We start from the raw sequence: 15,676 nt of genomic DNA on the forward strand, positions 1-15,676 counted from the left end.
TCACTATAATTAATTTCAAAATCAAGATGCTGGAGAACTTGCAAAGCTAAACTGACCAATGCCTGAATCATCCCGCCCTTCAATTAACACCACCTGTGCATCTTGGACATTTGGCATGATAAGCTTACAATATCAATGAGCATAACCTGTTGTGAAAAACAGGAAGATACAAAAAGCTCCATTGTTTAATGTAACTATTGTATACGGGAACCCGCAGGATGTAAAATTTCCCATCAACAACTGATGATGGGAAATAATAATGCTCTTTGACCCCCCTTAAATCCCATATTGAGGCACTCTAGAAATTAAAAACATAAATCTGGGTGAGGCAACTCAGAAGGCAGCATGTTTAACGCGACATTTTATGATTTCCTTCACATTCAAGTAGTTGAAAATCTAAGGCATGAGCTGAGAATAGTAAAACTGTTTGAGGCTCCATAATCGGTGCAGGGGAAACACCACAATAATTGCCTCTTCCTTAATATACTTGAATCTGCTGGAGTTACATATGGAGGTGAGATATGGGAAAATGTTTGAATTACAATAGTATGGAAGTAAAAGCAATTTTACACTATGAGAAGCTCAAGTGTTTTCATTGGAATCGGTTGTCTGAATGACACCCACCTGGAGCTTTTTTTTTTTTCAGTTGTAGCTTTTGATTCTGTGTCTTCTCTTCTGCAGGCTAGGTTTCCAAGTTATTGACTGCTCTTTCTAGACTTTTGACAAACTCTTAGTCTGCAGTTTTAAGGTCTGGTGCTGGCTGCAGTTTTGTCTATGGGTGGGAGAGCGACACAGAATCAAAGTGTTTATTCAGATGGTCGATGTGTCCAAATGTATAAGTAAGATGGAACAGTCTGGTTCCGGTAGTTGCCATCTGCCTGGGACTGAGTTTTGGCTTCATGAGAAGAATGATAGGGATGAAAGTGATGCAAACAGAAGCAAGTATCTTTAATATATTGATGCCTTCAGACTCCAGCATGGACACTGATCCTTTCTGGAGAATTTATATGCAGTCACCCCTGACTCCAAAACAGTTCTGAGGAGTTGGTGATTGTGATTGAGTAGTAGGGCTCACTGCCTAGATACCACACTTCGTCGGTCTGCATGAGGGCTATTCCACCTCAAGCGGTGTCTCAGTGTGCCTCAATCAGTGTTTCCACCCAAATCCCTAGGCTTCTGAAGTTCCCAGTACCATGTGTCCTTCAGTCCCTTTTACTCAATAACCCTGGTGTTTATACTTTATAACCACCTTTTCATTTGTGGAGCTCAAAAACAAATTTGTTATTAAATAATATGGTTTATGGAAAATGAAAAAATAAGCCATTACAAACTTATTTGCCTAACAAAAATAATGCCAGTTTCTAAGGAAATGTCTGGATAGGCTAAGTAGGCAGTAATAGAGCCGGTTCAAGGTTGGCAGCCAAGCACTTGCTTCATTTAATGTGTGTCACTATCGACGATGTTGGAAGTAAATTGTCATGAAACATGTTCCTGGAAGGTCCCCAAATCACTATTCCAAGGATTGAAACCATACTTCTCCCCATTCCATTTAGCCTTCCACATCATTCAAGCTTTTAAAAAACAGGTCAATTTCACACTCAGTTTATCAGCCCACAACTCAATTGACTTATATCAGATCAAAACCCAGAAAACACAATATCTGAGTTGTGCTGTATTATAGTTATGATGAGCTACATTATGACCATGTGCCTCTCTTTTTTTTTAGAAAGTTTACCATAAGTAGCATGCACTCATGCTATACCACACACCTCTGATGCCATTGTAGCTGTAAGTTTATATCCAATGTATTCAAGGCCCACAGACTGATGACGGTGAGATATGTAAAGCCAGGGGGTAGGATTCCCCCATCCTAAGATTTTTCACTTTTTTTTTAATATTAACACAGACACAAACCATTGGTTTCTCTTGTTAGTTTTTTATAATTTTTAAAAAGCTACTCAGTTACTGTTTTGTTGGGGATTTCATATTTTGTGTTTGTTTTTATTTTTTACCTCTTTTGTATAAGTAGGGAATTTATAGGGAAACATGTACTTTATGGAATAAACTTTAAGAAGCAAAATGTATATAAATTTAAATAAATTAACAGATCTTTGATCTTACAGCTCAATCACTGATTATATATTTACAAAGCCGACTTAAAGGATGAAAGAAAATTCTATCAAGAGTGTTACTTTTGACTTCAAAACCTTCTTAATAAAGTCTTTTAACTACCTGTGGAAAAAAATAAGAAAAGCAAATCAAGAATCATGAGGAATTTGACTTCGGTCAGGAGTGCCTCATGACAGAATCGTCAGGATGGGGCCTGTCATAACACAGGACTGAGTAAGTGTCATCCAAACAGTTACTGTGGGGTAGATTCCAAGTCATGGAACTACCAGGTTTGCAGAGCCAAACTGAAGCGTGTGAGATAGGGGCTGCAAGGCTGTGTGTGGGTTCAAAAGCAGACCACCAAGTCTGTCTTCTGAGGTACCACCATATGGGCTCAGATGATCGTTTTAGTTACGAATTGAGCAATTAAATGTTTTTGCCACCCAGAGATGACATGGAGGAAAATAGCTTTTCACTCTTTAGTGTTTTTCCCAAACGGAAACGGGTGCTTCCTTGTGTCTTGCCTTTCTTATCTTAGTTGTGTTAGTCTGAGTACATTAGAGAAATAAATCCACAGAAACTGAAATGTATAAAAGAGAGCTTTAGATAAAGGGTAAATGCACATGGAGAAAAAAATACCAAACCAGTGCAGCCAAAGTCTACAAGTCCAACATTAGCCCATATGTCACACACCAATCAACTATGTCCTCCTCCTACTTAAGAAACACATGCAGTGATGGTGGCTGTAGGTGGAACGAACTGCCCATCTGGTTTTCTGAGGTTATTAACTCTTTACTGGAATTAAGAGCGCCTTTTGTGCACCTGGAGCGGCTAGTGTTTGTAACCACTCAGAATCGAGGGCTCCATCTCCTTGTACAGGACTACTCGTGATTTATTATCTACCCCAATGCTGCTCCAAGGGTGGTACATGGGCCGTTGATAAACTGTGAATGTTTAAAATCTGTCCATTTGTAGCTAGGTACAGAAAGAAAGCTCAGAGTGCAGGTCCCAGCTATTTCCAATGCCAGCAATGTCATGTAAAGGGCAAAGCACGCAGCAGGGTTTCTAGACTAAGGACACACTGAGGATGACGAAATACACCAATGAAAATCTTATGCTAATCATGGAAACACTGTCAGGTAGTGGAGGACTAGTAAAGCAAGGCAGAATCTTGTCAGAAAGAGGGCCAGATGACGAACACTTCTGGTCAGATTAAAGGGGAGGGCCAGTGACAAAGAGCCAGGCCGTTTGCAGGATGCATGGACATGGGGGCTGTAAGATGGGTTCAAACATCAGAAAGCTATAAGGGTGGCCCAGGACTAGCAAGCCATTCCTTGTCCTGTACATTGGGGTTGCTTTGAAGCAGACCAACTGGATAGCATCTACCAACAAGACCAACCGAGGAAGAGGAAGCCTCTATGATCCCAGAAACTGACATCACTAGGACATGTCAGGAGACTTTTACAAAGGTAAACAATGGCCTGGTCCCTCATCACAGAAAGCTGGGGAAGCACCATTGTCCTGGTTTAACAGACGTTCCCCAGATGAATTACTGTCCAGATGCCCATAGGAAGGAGAAAATATCTATAGACATGATGGAAGGGAGGTTCACTCCGCTATGAGAATGTATTAATCTGCGCACTTTAGATGTTGAAACCCACAGACACACGTGTAAAATAGAGAGTTGTAATTAAATATTAAATGCACATCAAGAAAACTTCCCTAAAAGATCTTTTTAATCTCATAAGCCCACAATTATTCCACAGGACTCCCAGAATCCACACAGTCTTCAACCATCTACAAAAGAGATGGAATGAGGCTGACTGCTAGTAAAAGACAAGTCAGAGAAAGCAAAATAATCTCCTATTTGGTGGGCATCTGCATATAGCTGTGGAGCACCCAAAGCTGTTTCACGTAGATAAAGTGGTTTCTTCTCAGATATGTCTGAGTGTACGTGAGGCTTGGAAGCAGTAGCATTTAACTGGCTAAGGCATCATCTCACTATAATTAATTTCAAAATCAAGATGCTGGAGAACTTGCAAAGCTAAACTGACCAATGCCTGAATCATCCCGCCCTTCAATTAACACCACCTGTGCATCTTGGACATTTGGCATTATAAGCTTACAATATCAATGAGCATAACCTGTTGTGAAAAAGAGGAAGATACAAAAAGCTCCATTGTTTAATGTAACTATTGTATACGGGAACCCGCAGGATGTAAAATTTCCCATCAACAACTGATGATGGGAAATAATAATGCTCTTTGACCCCCCTTAAATCCCATATTGAGGCACTCTAGAAATTAAAAACATAAATCTGGGTGAGGCAACTCAGAAGGCAGCATGTTTAACGCGACATTTTATGATTTCCTTCACATTCAAGTAGTTGAAAATCTAAGGCATGAGCTGAGAATAGTAAAACTGTTTAAGGCTCCATAATCGGTGCAGGGGAAACACCACAATAATTGCCTCTTCCTTAATATACTTGAATCTGCTGGAGTTACATATGGAGGTGAGATATGGGAAAATGTTTGAATTACAATATTATGGAAGTAAAAGCAATTTTACACTATGAGAAGCTCAAGTGTTTTCATTGGAATCGGTTGTCTGAATGACATCCACCTGGAGCTTTTTTTCAGTTGTAGCTTTTGATTCTGTGTCTTCTCTTCTGCAGGCTAGGTTTCCAGGTTATTGACTGCTCTCTCTAGACTTTTGACAAACTCTTAGTCTGCAGGTTTTAGGTCTGGGGCTGGCTGAAGCTTTGACTATGACAGGGATAGGGACACAGAATCAAATTGTTTACTCAGATGGTCTATATGTTCTAGCGTAGAAGTCAGACAGAACAGTGTGGTTACTGTAGTTGCCATCTGCCTGGGACTGAGTTTTTGCTGCATGAAAAGAATGATAGGGATGAAAGTGATGCAAACAGAAGCAAGTATCTTTACTATTTTGATGTCTTCAAACTCCAACCCGGACACTGATCCTTTCTGGGGACTTTATATGCAGTCTCCCCTGACTCCAAACAGTTCTGAGTAGTCGGTGATTGTGACTGAGTAGGAGGGCTAACAGCCTAGATATCACACTTCGTAGGTCTGCATGAGGGCTATTCCACCTCAAGCGGTGTCTCAGTGTCCCTCAATCAGTGATTCCACCCAATTCCCTAGGCTTCTGAAGTTCCCAGTACCCTGTGTCCTGCAGTCCCTTTTACTCAATAACCCTGGTGTTAATACTTTATAACCACCTTTTCATTCGTGTAGATCAAAAACAAAATTGTTATTAAATAATGTGGTTTATGGAAAATGAAAAAATAAGCCATGAGAAACTTATTTGGCTAACAAAAATAATGCCAGTTTGCAAGGAAATGTCTGGATAGGCTGAGTAGGCATTAATAGAGTTGGCTCAAGGTTGACAGCCAAGCACTTGCTTCATTGAATGTGTGTCACTATTCACAGTGTTGGAAGTAAATTGGTGTCATGAAACAGGTTCCTGAAAGGTCCTCAAACCACTATTCCAAGGATTGAAAGCATACTTTTCCCCATTCCATTTAGCCTTCCAAATCATTCAAGATTTAAAAAACAGGTCAATTTCACACTCAGTTCATCAGCCCACACTCAATTGACTTATATCAGTTCAAAACCAGAAAACACAATCTCTGAGGTGTGCTGTATTATAGTTATGATGAGCTGCATTATGACCATCTTCCTCTCTTTCTTTTTTTAGAAAGTTTACCATAAGTAGCATGCACTCATGCTATACCACACACCTCTGAAAACATTGTAGCTGTAAGTTTATATCCAATGTATTCAAGGCCCACAGACTGATGAGGGTGAGTTATGGAAAGCCAGGGGGTAGGATTACCCCATCCTAAGATTTTTCACTTTTTTTAATATTAACACAGACACAAAACATTGGTTTCTCTTGTTGGTTTTTTACAATTTTTAAAAAGCTGCTCAGTTACTGTTTTGTTGGAGATTTCATATTTTGTGTTTGTTTTTATTTTTTACCTCTTTTGTATAAGTAGAGAATTTATAGGGAAATATGTACTTTATGGAATACATTTTAAGAACCGAAATTGTATTTTAATATAAATAAATTAAGAGATCTTTGAAGTTACAGCTGAATCACTGATTACATATTTGCAGAGCCGACTTAAAGGATGAAAGAAAATTCTATCAAGAGTGTTACTTTTGACTTCAAAGCCTTCTTAATAAAGTCTTTTAAGTACCTGTGGAAAAAAATAAGAAAAGCAAAGCAAGAATCATGAGGAATTTGACTTCGGTCAGGACTGCCTCATGACAGAATCGTCAGCATAGGGCCTGTCATAACACAGGACTGAGTACCTTTCATCCAAACTGTTACTGTGGGGTAGATTCCAAGTCATGGAACTACCAGGTGTGCAGAGCCAAACTGAACCGTGTGAGATAGGGGCTGCAAGGCTGTGAGTGGGTTCCAAAAGAGACCACCAGGTCTGTCTTTTGAGGTAAAAACATATGGGCTCAGATGATCGTTTTAGTTACGAATTGAGCACTTAACAGTTTGTGCCAACCAGTGATGGTATGGAGGAAAATAGCTTTTCACTGTTTAGTGTTTTTCCCAAACGGAAACGGGTGCTTACTTGTGTCCTGCCTTTTTTTATATTAGTTGTGTTCGTCTGAGTACATTAGAGAAATAAAATCCACAGAAACTAAAATGTATAAAAGAAAGCTTTAGATAAAGGGAAAATGCACATGGAGAAAAAAATCCCAAACCAGTGCAGCCAAAGTCTACAAGTCCAACATTATCCCATATGTCCCAACCCAATCCACAATGTCACAGAATCTTGTCAGAGAGAGGGCCAGATGACGAACCCTCCTGGTCAGATTAAATGGGAGGGCCAGTTACAAATGGCCAGGCCGTTTGCACGATGCATGGCATTGGGAGCTCTAAAGATGGGTTCAAACATCAGAAAAATATAAGGGTGGCCCAGGACTGGCAAGCCATTCCTTGTCCAGTACATTGGGGTTGCTTTGAAGCAGACCAACTGGATAGCATCTACCAACAAGACCAACCGAGGAAGAGGAAGCCTCTATGATCCCAGAAACTGACATCACTAGGACGTGTCAGGAGACTTTTATAAAGGTAACCAATGGCCTGGCCCCTCATCACAGAAAGCTGGGGAAGCACCATTGTCCTGGTTTAACAGACGTTCCCCAGATGAATTACTGTCCAGATGCCCATAGGATGGATAAATAACTATAGACATGACGGAAGGGAGGTTTACTCCGCTATGGGAATGCGTTAATCTGTGCACTTTAGATGTTGAAACCCACAGACACACGTGTATAATAGAGAGTTGTAATTAAATATTAAATGCACATCAAGAAAACTTCCCTAAAAGATCTTTTTAATCTCATAAGCCCACCATTATCCCATGGGCCTCCCAGAATCCACACAGTCTTCAACCATCTAAAAAAGAGATGGAATGAGGCTAACTGCTAGTAAAAGCCAAGTCAGAGAAAGCAAAATAATCTCATATTTGGTGGGCATCTGCATATAGCTGTGGAGCACCCAATGCTGTTTCACGTAGATAATGTGGCTTCTGCCCAGATATTTGTGAGTGTACGTGAAGCTTGGAAGCAGTAGCGTTTAACTGGCTAAGGCATCATCTCACTATACTGAATTTCAATATCAAGATGCTGGAGAATTTGCAAAGCTAAAGTGACCAATGCCTGAATCATTCAGCCCTTCAATTAACACCACCTGTGCATCTTGGACATTTGGCAAGATAAGCTAACAATATCAGTGAGCATAACCTGTTGGGAAAATCGGAAATACAGAAAGCTCCATTGTTTAATGTAATTATTGTATACGGGGACCTGCAGGATGTAAAATTTCCCATCAACAACTGATGATGGGAAATGATAATGCTCTTTGACCCCCCCAAAAACCCATATTGAGGCACTCTAGAAATGAAAAACATAAATCTGGGTGAGGAAACACAAAATGAAGCCTGTGACACACGGCACTTTATGATTTCCTTCACATTCAAGTAGTTGAATCTAAGGCATGAGCTGAGAATAGTAAAAATGTTTGAGGCTCCATAATCGGTGCAGGGGAAACACCAGAATAATTGACTCTTCCTTGATATACTTGAATCTGCTGGAGTTACATTTGGAGGTGAGATATGGGAAACTGTTTGAATTACAATAGCATGGAAGTAAAAGCAATTTTACACTATGAGAAGCTCAAGTGTTTTCATTGGAATCGGTTGTCTGAATGACACCTACCTGCAGCTTTTTTTTCAGTTGTAGCTTTTGATTCTGTGTCTTCTCTTCTGCAGGCTAGGTTTCCAGGTTATTGACTGCTCCTTCTATACTTTTGACAAACTCTTAGTCTGCAGGTTTTAGGTCAGGGGCTGGGTTAAGCTTTGACTATGAGAGGGATAGGGACACAGAATCAAATTGTTTATTCAGATGGTCTATGTGTCCTAACGTAGAAGTCAGACAGAACAGTCTGGTTACTGTAGTTGCCATCTGCCTGGGACTGAGTTTTGGCTGCATGAGAAGAATGATAGGGATAAAAGTGATGCAAAGAGAAGCAAGTATCTTTAATATATTGATGCCTTCAGACTCCAGCCTGGACACTGATCTTTTCTGCCCAAACCAGGGCAGCCAAAGTCTACAAGTTCAACATTAGCCCATATGTCCCACCCCAAACCACAATGTCCTCTACATCTTAACAAACACATGCAGTGATGGTGGCTGCAGGTGGAAAGAACTGCCCATCTGGTTTTCTGAGTTTGTTAACTCTTTACTGGAATTAAAAGCGCCTTTTGTGCGCCTGGAGCGGCTGGTGTTTGTAACCACTCAGAAACAAGGTCTCCATCTCCTTGTGCAGGACTACACGTGATTTATTATCTACCCCAATGATGTTCCAAGGGTGGTACATGGGCCCGTGATAAACAGTGACCTGTTTAAAATATGTCCATTTGTAGCTAGGTACAGAAAGGAAGGTCAGAGTGCAGGTCCCAGCTATTTCCAATGCCAGCAATGTCATGTAAAGGGCAAAGCACGCAGCAGGGTTTCTAGACTAAGGACACACAGAGGATGACGAAATACACCAATGAAAATCTTATGCTAATCATGGAAACATTGTCAGGTAGTGGAGGACTAGTAAAGCAAGGCATAATCTTGTCAGAGAGAGGGCCAGATGATGAACCCTTCTGGTCAGATTAAAGTGGAGGGGCAATGACAATTTGCCAGGCCGTTTGCATGATGCATGGCCATGGGGGCTGGAAAGATGGGTTCACACATCAGAAAGATGTAAGGGTGGCCCAGGACTGGCAAGCAATTCCTTGTCCTGTATATTGGCGTTGCTTTGAAGCAGACCAACTGGATAGCATCTACCAACAAGACCAACCGAGGAAGAGGAAGCCTCTATGATCCCAGAAACTGGCATCACTAGGACGTGTCAGGAGACTTTCATAAAAGTAACCAATGGCCTGACTCCTCATCACAGAAAGCTGGGGAAGCACCATGGTCCTGATAGGGATAAAAGTGATGCAAACAGAAGCAAGTATCTTTAATATATAGATGCCTTCAGACTCCAGCCTGGACACTGTTCCTCTCTGGGGACTTTATATGCAGTCTCCCCTGACTCTAAAACAGTTCTGAGGAGTCGGTGATTGTGACTGAGTAGGAGGGCTCACTGTCTACATATCACACTTCGGAGGTCTGTATGAGGGTTATTCCACCTCAAGCGGTGTCCCAGCGTGCCTCAGTCAGTGTTACTACCCAAATCCCTAGGCTTCTGAAGTTCCTAGTACCCTGTGTCCTGCAGTCCCTTTTACTCAATAACCCTGGAGTTTATACTTTATAACCACCTTTTCTTTTGTGTTGATAAAAAAATGTTATTAAATAATGTGCTTTAGGGAAAATAAAAAAATAAGCTATTAGAAATTTATTTGGCTAAAAATATAATGTCAGTTTGCAAGGAAATGTGTGGATAGGCTGAGTAGGCAGTAATAGAGCTGGCTCAAAGTTGGCAGCCAAGCACTTTCTTCATTGAATGTGTGTTACAATCCACAGTTTTGGAAGTAAATTAGCGTCATGAAACAGGTACCCGAAAGGTCCCCAAACCACTATTCCAAGGATTGAAACCATACTTTTCCCCATTCCATTTAGCCTTCCAGGTCATTCAAGCTTTTAAAAAAAAGGTCAATTTCACATTCAGTTCATCAGCCCACAACTCAATTGGCTCATATTTGTTCAAAGACCCAGAAAACACAATCTCTGAGTTGTGCTGTATTATAGTTATGATGAGCTGCATTATGACCATCTGCTTCTCTTTCTTTTTTTAGAAAGTTTACCATAAGTAGCATGCACTCATGCTATACCACAGAACTCTGATGCCATTGTAGCTGTGAGTTTATATCAAATGTATTTAAGCCCCACAGACAGATGACGGTGAGATATGTAAAGCCAGGGGGTGGGATTACTCCATCCAGAGATATTTCACTTTTTTAAATATTAACAAACACACACAACATTGGTTTCTCTTGTTAGTTTTTTACAATTTTTAAAAACATGCTGAGTTACTGTTTTGTTGGGGATTTTATATTTTGTGTTTGTTTATATTTTTTACCTCTTTTGTATAAGTAGGGAATTGATAGGGAAATATATATTTTATGGAATAAATTTTTAGAACCAAAATATATTTAATTTTATATTAATTAATGGGTCTTTGATCTTACAGCTAAATCACTGATTTTATATTTGCAGAGCCGACTTAAAGGATGAAAGAAAATTCTATCAAGATTGTTACTTTTGACTTCAAATCTTTCTTAATAAAGTCTTTTAAGGACCTGTGGAAAAAAATAGGAAAGGAAAAGCTAGAATCTTGTGGTGTTTGACTTCTGTCAAGTCTGCCTCATGACAGAATCGTCAGGATGGGGCTGGTCTTAACACAGGACTGAGCACCTTTCATCCAAACAGTTACTGTGGGGTAGATTCCAAGTCATGGAACTACCAGGTGTGCAGAGCCAAACTGAACCGTGTGACATAGGGGCAGCAAGGCTGTGTGTGGGTTCAAAAACAGACCACCAGTTCTGTCTTCTGAGGTAACAACATATGGGCTCAGATGATCGTTTTAGTTACGAATTGAGCACTTAACAGTTTGTGCCAACCAGAGTTGGCATGGAGGAAAATAGCTTTTCACTGTTTAGTGTTTTTCCCAAGTGGAAACGGGTGCTTACTTGTGTCCTGCCTTTTCTTATATTAGTTGTGTTAGTGTGAGTACATTAGAGAAATAAATCCACAGAAACTGAAATGTATTAAAGAGAGCTTTAGATAAAGGGAAAATGCACATGGAGAAAAAAATCCCAAACCAGTGCAGCCAAAGTCTAAAAGTCCAACATTAGTCCATATGTCACACCCCAATCCATTATGTCCTCCTCCTACTTAAGAAACACATGCAGTGATGGTGACTGCAGGTGGAAAGAACTGCCCATCTGGTCTTCTGAGGTTGTTAACTCTTTACTGGAATTAAAAACACCTTTTGTGCACCTGGAGAGGCTGGTGTTTGTAACCACTCAGAATCGAGGGCTCCATCTTCTTGTACAGGACTACTCGTGATTTATTATCTACCCCAATGCTGCTCCAAGTGTGGTACATGGGCCGTTGATAAACTGTGAATGTTTAAAATCTGTCTATTTGTAGCTAGGTACAGAAAGTAAGGTCAGAGTGCAGGTCCCTGGTATTTCAAAGCCAGCAATGTCATGTAAAGGGCAAAGGGCGCAGCAGGGTTTCCAGATTAAGGACACACTGAGAATGAAGGAATACACCACTGAAAACCTTATGCTAATCATGGAAAAAGTGTCCGGTCCTGAAGGACTAGTAATTCAAGGCAGAAGCTTGTCAGATAGAGGGCCAGATGACGAACATTTCCCGTCAGATTAAAGGGGAGGGCTAGTGACAAAGAACCATGCCATTTTCAGGATTCATGGCCACGGGGTTACAAAGATGGGTTCAAACATCAGAAAGATATGAGAGTGGCCCAGGACTGGAAATCGTTTCCTTGTCCTGAATATTGGGGTTGCTTTGAAGCAGAACAACTGGATAGCATCTACCAACAAGACCAACCGAGGAAGAGGAAGCCTCTATGATCCCAGAAGCTGACATAACCAGGATGTATCAGGAGACTTTTATAGGTAACCAATGGCATGGGACCTCATCAGAGAAAACTGGGGAAGCGACATTGTCCTGGTTTACCAGAAGTTCCCGAGATGAATTACTGTCCAGCAGCCCATAGGAAGCAGAGATACTTATAGACATAACGGAAGGGAGGTTCACTGCTCTATGGGAATGTGTTAATCTGTGCACTTTAGATGTTTAAATCCACAGACACACGTGTATAAAAGAGTGTTGTAATTAAATATTAAAAGCACATCAAGAAAACTTCCCTACAAGATCTTTTTAATCTCATAAGCCCACCATTATGCCATAGTCCCCCCAGAATGCACACAGTCTTCAACCATCTACAAGAGACGGAATGAGGCTGACTGCTAGTAAAAGCCAAGTCAGAGAAAGCAAAATAATCTCCTATTTGGTGGGCATCTGCATATAGCTGTGGAGCACCCAAAGTTGTTTCACGTAGATAATGTGGCTTCTGCTCAGATATGTCGGAGTGTACATAAGGCTTGGAAGCAGTAGCATTTAACTGGCTAAGGCATCATCTCACTATACTGAATTTCAAAATCAAGATGCTGGACAACTTGCAAAGCTAAAGTGACCAATGCCTGAATCATTCGGCCCTTCAATTAACACCACCTGTGCATCTTGGAAATTTGGCATGATAAGCTTACAATATCAGTGAGCATAACCTGTTGTGAAAAACAGGAAGATACAAAAAGCTCCATTGTTTAATGTAATTATTGTATATGGGAACCTGCAGGATGTAAAATTTCCCATCAACAACTGATGATGGGAAATGATAATGCTCTTTGACACCCTCAAAAACCCATATTGATGCACTCTAGAAAAGAAAAATATAAATCTGGTTGAGGCAACACAGAAGGAAGCCTGTGAAACACGGCATTTTATGATTTCCTTCACATTCAAGTAGTTGAAAATATAAGGCATGAGCTGAGAATAGTAAAACTGTTTGAGGCTCCAAAATCGGTGCAGGGGAAACAACAGAATAATTGCCACTTCCTTAATATACTTGAATCTGCTGGAGTTACATTTGGAGGTGAGATATGGGAAACTGTTTGAATTACAATAGCATGGAAGTAAAAGCAATTTTACACTGTGAGAATCTCAAGTGTTTTCATTGGAATCGTTTATCTAAATGACACCCACTGGAGCTTTTTTTTTTTTTTCAGTTGTAGCTTTTGATTCTGTGTCTTCTCTTCTGCATGCTAGGTTTCCAGGTTATTGACTGCTCTTTCTAGACTTTTGACAAACTCTTAGTCTGCAGGTTTAAGGTCTGCTGCTGGCTGAAGTTTTGACTATGAGAGGGATAGGGACACAGAATCAAATTGTTTATTCAGATGGTCTATGTGTCCGAACGTAGAAGTCAGACAGAACAGTCTGGTTACTGTAGTTGACATCTGCCTGGGACTGAGTTTTGGCTGCATGAGAAGAATGATAGGAATAAAAGTGATGCAAACAGAAGCAAGTATCTTTAATATTTTGATGCCTTCAGACTCCAGCCTGGACACTGATCCTTTCTGGGGACTTTATATGCAGTCTCCCCTGACTCCAAAACAGTTCTGAGGAGTCGGTGATTGTGACTGATAGGAGTGCTCACTGCCTAGATATCACACCTCGTAGGTCTGCATGAGGGCTATTCCACCTCAAGCGGTGTCTCAGTGTGCCTCAATCAGTGTTTCCACCCAAATCCCTAGGCTTCTGAAGTTCCCAGTACCCTGTGTCCAGCAATCCCTTTTACTCAATAACCCTGGTGTTTTTACTTTTTAACCACCTTTTCATTTGTGGAGATAAAAAAATTGTTATTAAATAATGTGGTTTATGGAAAATTAAAAAATAAACCATTAGAAACTTATTTGTCTAACAAAAATAATGCCAGTTTGCAAGGAAATGTCTGGATGGGTTGAGTAGGGAGTAATAGAGCAGGCTCAAAGTGGGCAGCCAAGCACTTGCTTCATTGACTGTGTGTCACAATCCACAGTGTTGGAAGAAAATTGTTGTCATGAAACAGGTTCCCTAAAGGTCCCCATAACCCTATTCCAAGGTTGAAACCATACATTTACCCATTCAATTTAGCCTTCCAGATCATTCAAGCTTTTAAAAAACAGGTCAATTTCACACTCAGTTCATCAGCCCACAACTCAATTGACTTATTTCAGTTCAAAGACGCAGAAAACACAATCTCTGAGTTGTGCTGTATTATAGTTATAATGAGGTGCATTATGACCATCTCCCTCTCTTTCTTTTTTGTAGAAGGTTTAACATAAGTAGCATGCACTCATGCTATACCACACACCTCTGATGCCATTGTAGCTCTAAGTTAATATTGAATGTCTTCAAGGCCCACAGACTGATGACGGTGAGATATGTAAAGCCAGGGGGTAGGATTACCCCATCCTAAGATTTTTCACTTTTTTAAAATATTAACACAGACACAAAACAGTGGTTTCTCTTGTTAATTTTTTACAATTTTTAAAAAGCTGCTCAGTTACTGTATTGTTGGGAAATTCATATTTTGTGTTTGTTTTTATTTTTTACCTCTTTTGTATAAGTAGGGGATTTATAGAGAAATGTGTACTTTATGGAATAAATTTTAAGAACCAAAATGTATTTTAATTTAAATAAATTAACAGATCGTTGACCTTACAGCTGAATCACTGATTATATATTTGCAGAACCGACTTAAAGGATGAAAGAAAATTCTATCAAGAGTGTTACTTTTGACTTCAAAGCCTTCTTAATAAAGTCTTTTAACTACCTGTGGAAAAAAATAAGAAAAGCAAAGCAAGAATCATGAGGTATTTGACTTCGGTCAGGTTTGCCTCTTGACAGAATCTTCAGGATGGGGCCTGTCATAACACAGGACTGAGTACCTTTCTTCCAAACAGTTACTGTGGGGTAGATTCCAAGTCATGGAACTACCAGGTTTGCAGAGCCAAACTGAACTGTCTGAGATAGGGGCTGCAAGTGTGTGTGTGTTTTCAAAAGCAGACCACCTGGTCTGTCTTCTGAGGTACCAACTTATGGGCTAAGATGATCGTTTTAGTTACGAATTGAGCAATTAAATGTTTGTGCCACCCAGAGATGGCATGGAGGAAAATAGCTTTTCACTCTTTAGTGTTTTTCCCAAACGGAAACGGGTGTTTACATGTGTCTTGCATTTTCTTATATTAGTTGTGTTAATCTGAGTACATTAGACAAATAAATACACAGAAACTGAAATGTATAAAAGAGAGCTTTAGATAAAGGGAAAATACACATGGAGAAAAAAAACCCAAACCAGTGCAGCCAAAGTCTACAAGTCCAACATTAACCCATATGTCGCACCCCAATCCACAATGTCCTCTCCATCTTAACAAACACATGCAGTGATTGTGGCT

Source organism: Tenrec ecaudatus, chromosome 11, assembly GCF_050624435.1.
Source record: "Tenrec ecaudatus isolate mTenEca1 chromosome 11, mTenEca1.hap1, whole genome shotgun sequence".
NCBI classification, from domain to species: Eukaryota; Metazoa; Chordata; class Mammalia; order Afrosoricida; family Tenrecidae; genus Tenrec; species Tenrec ecaudatus.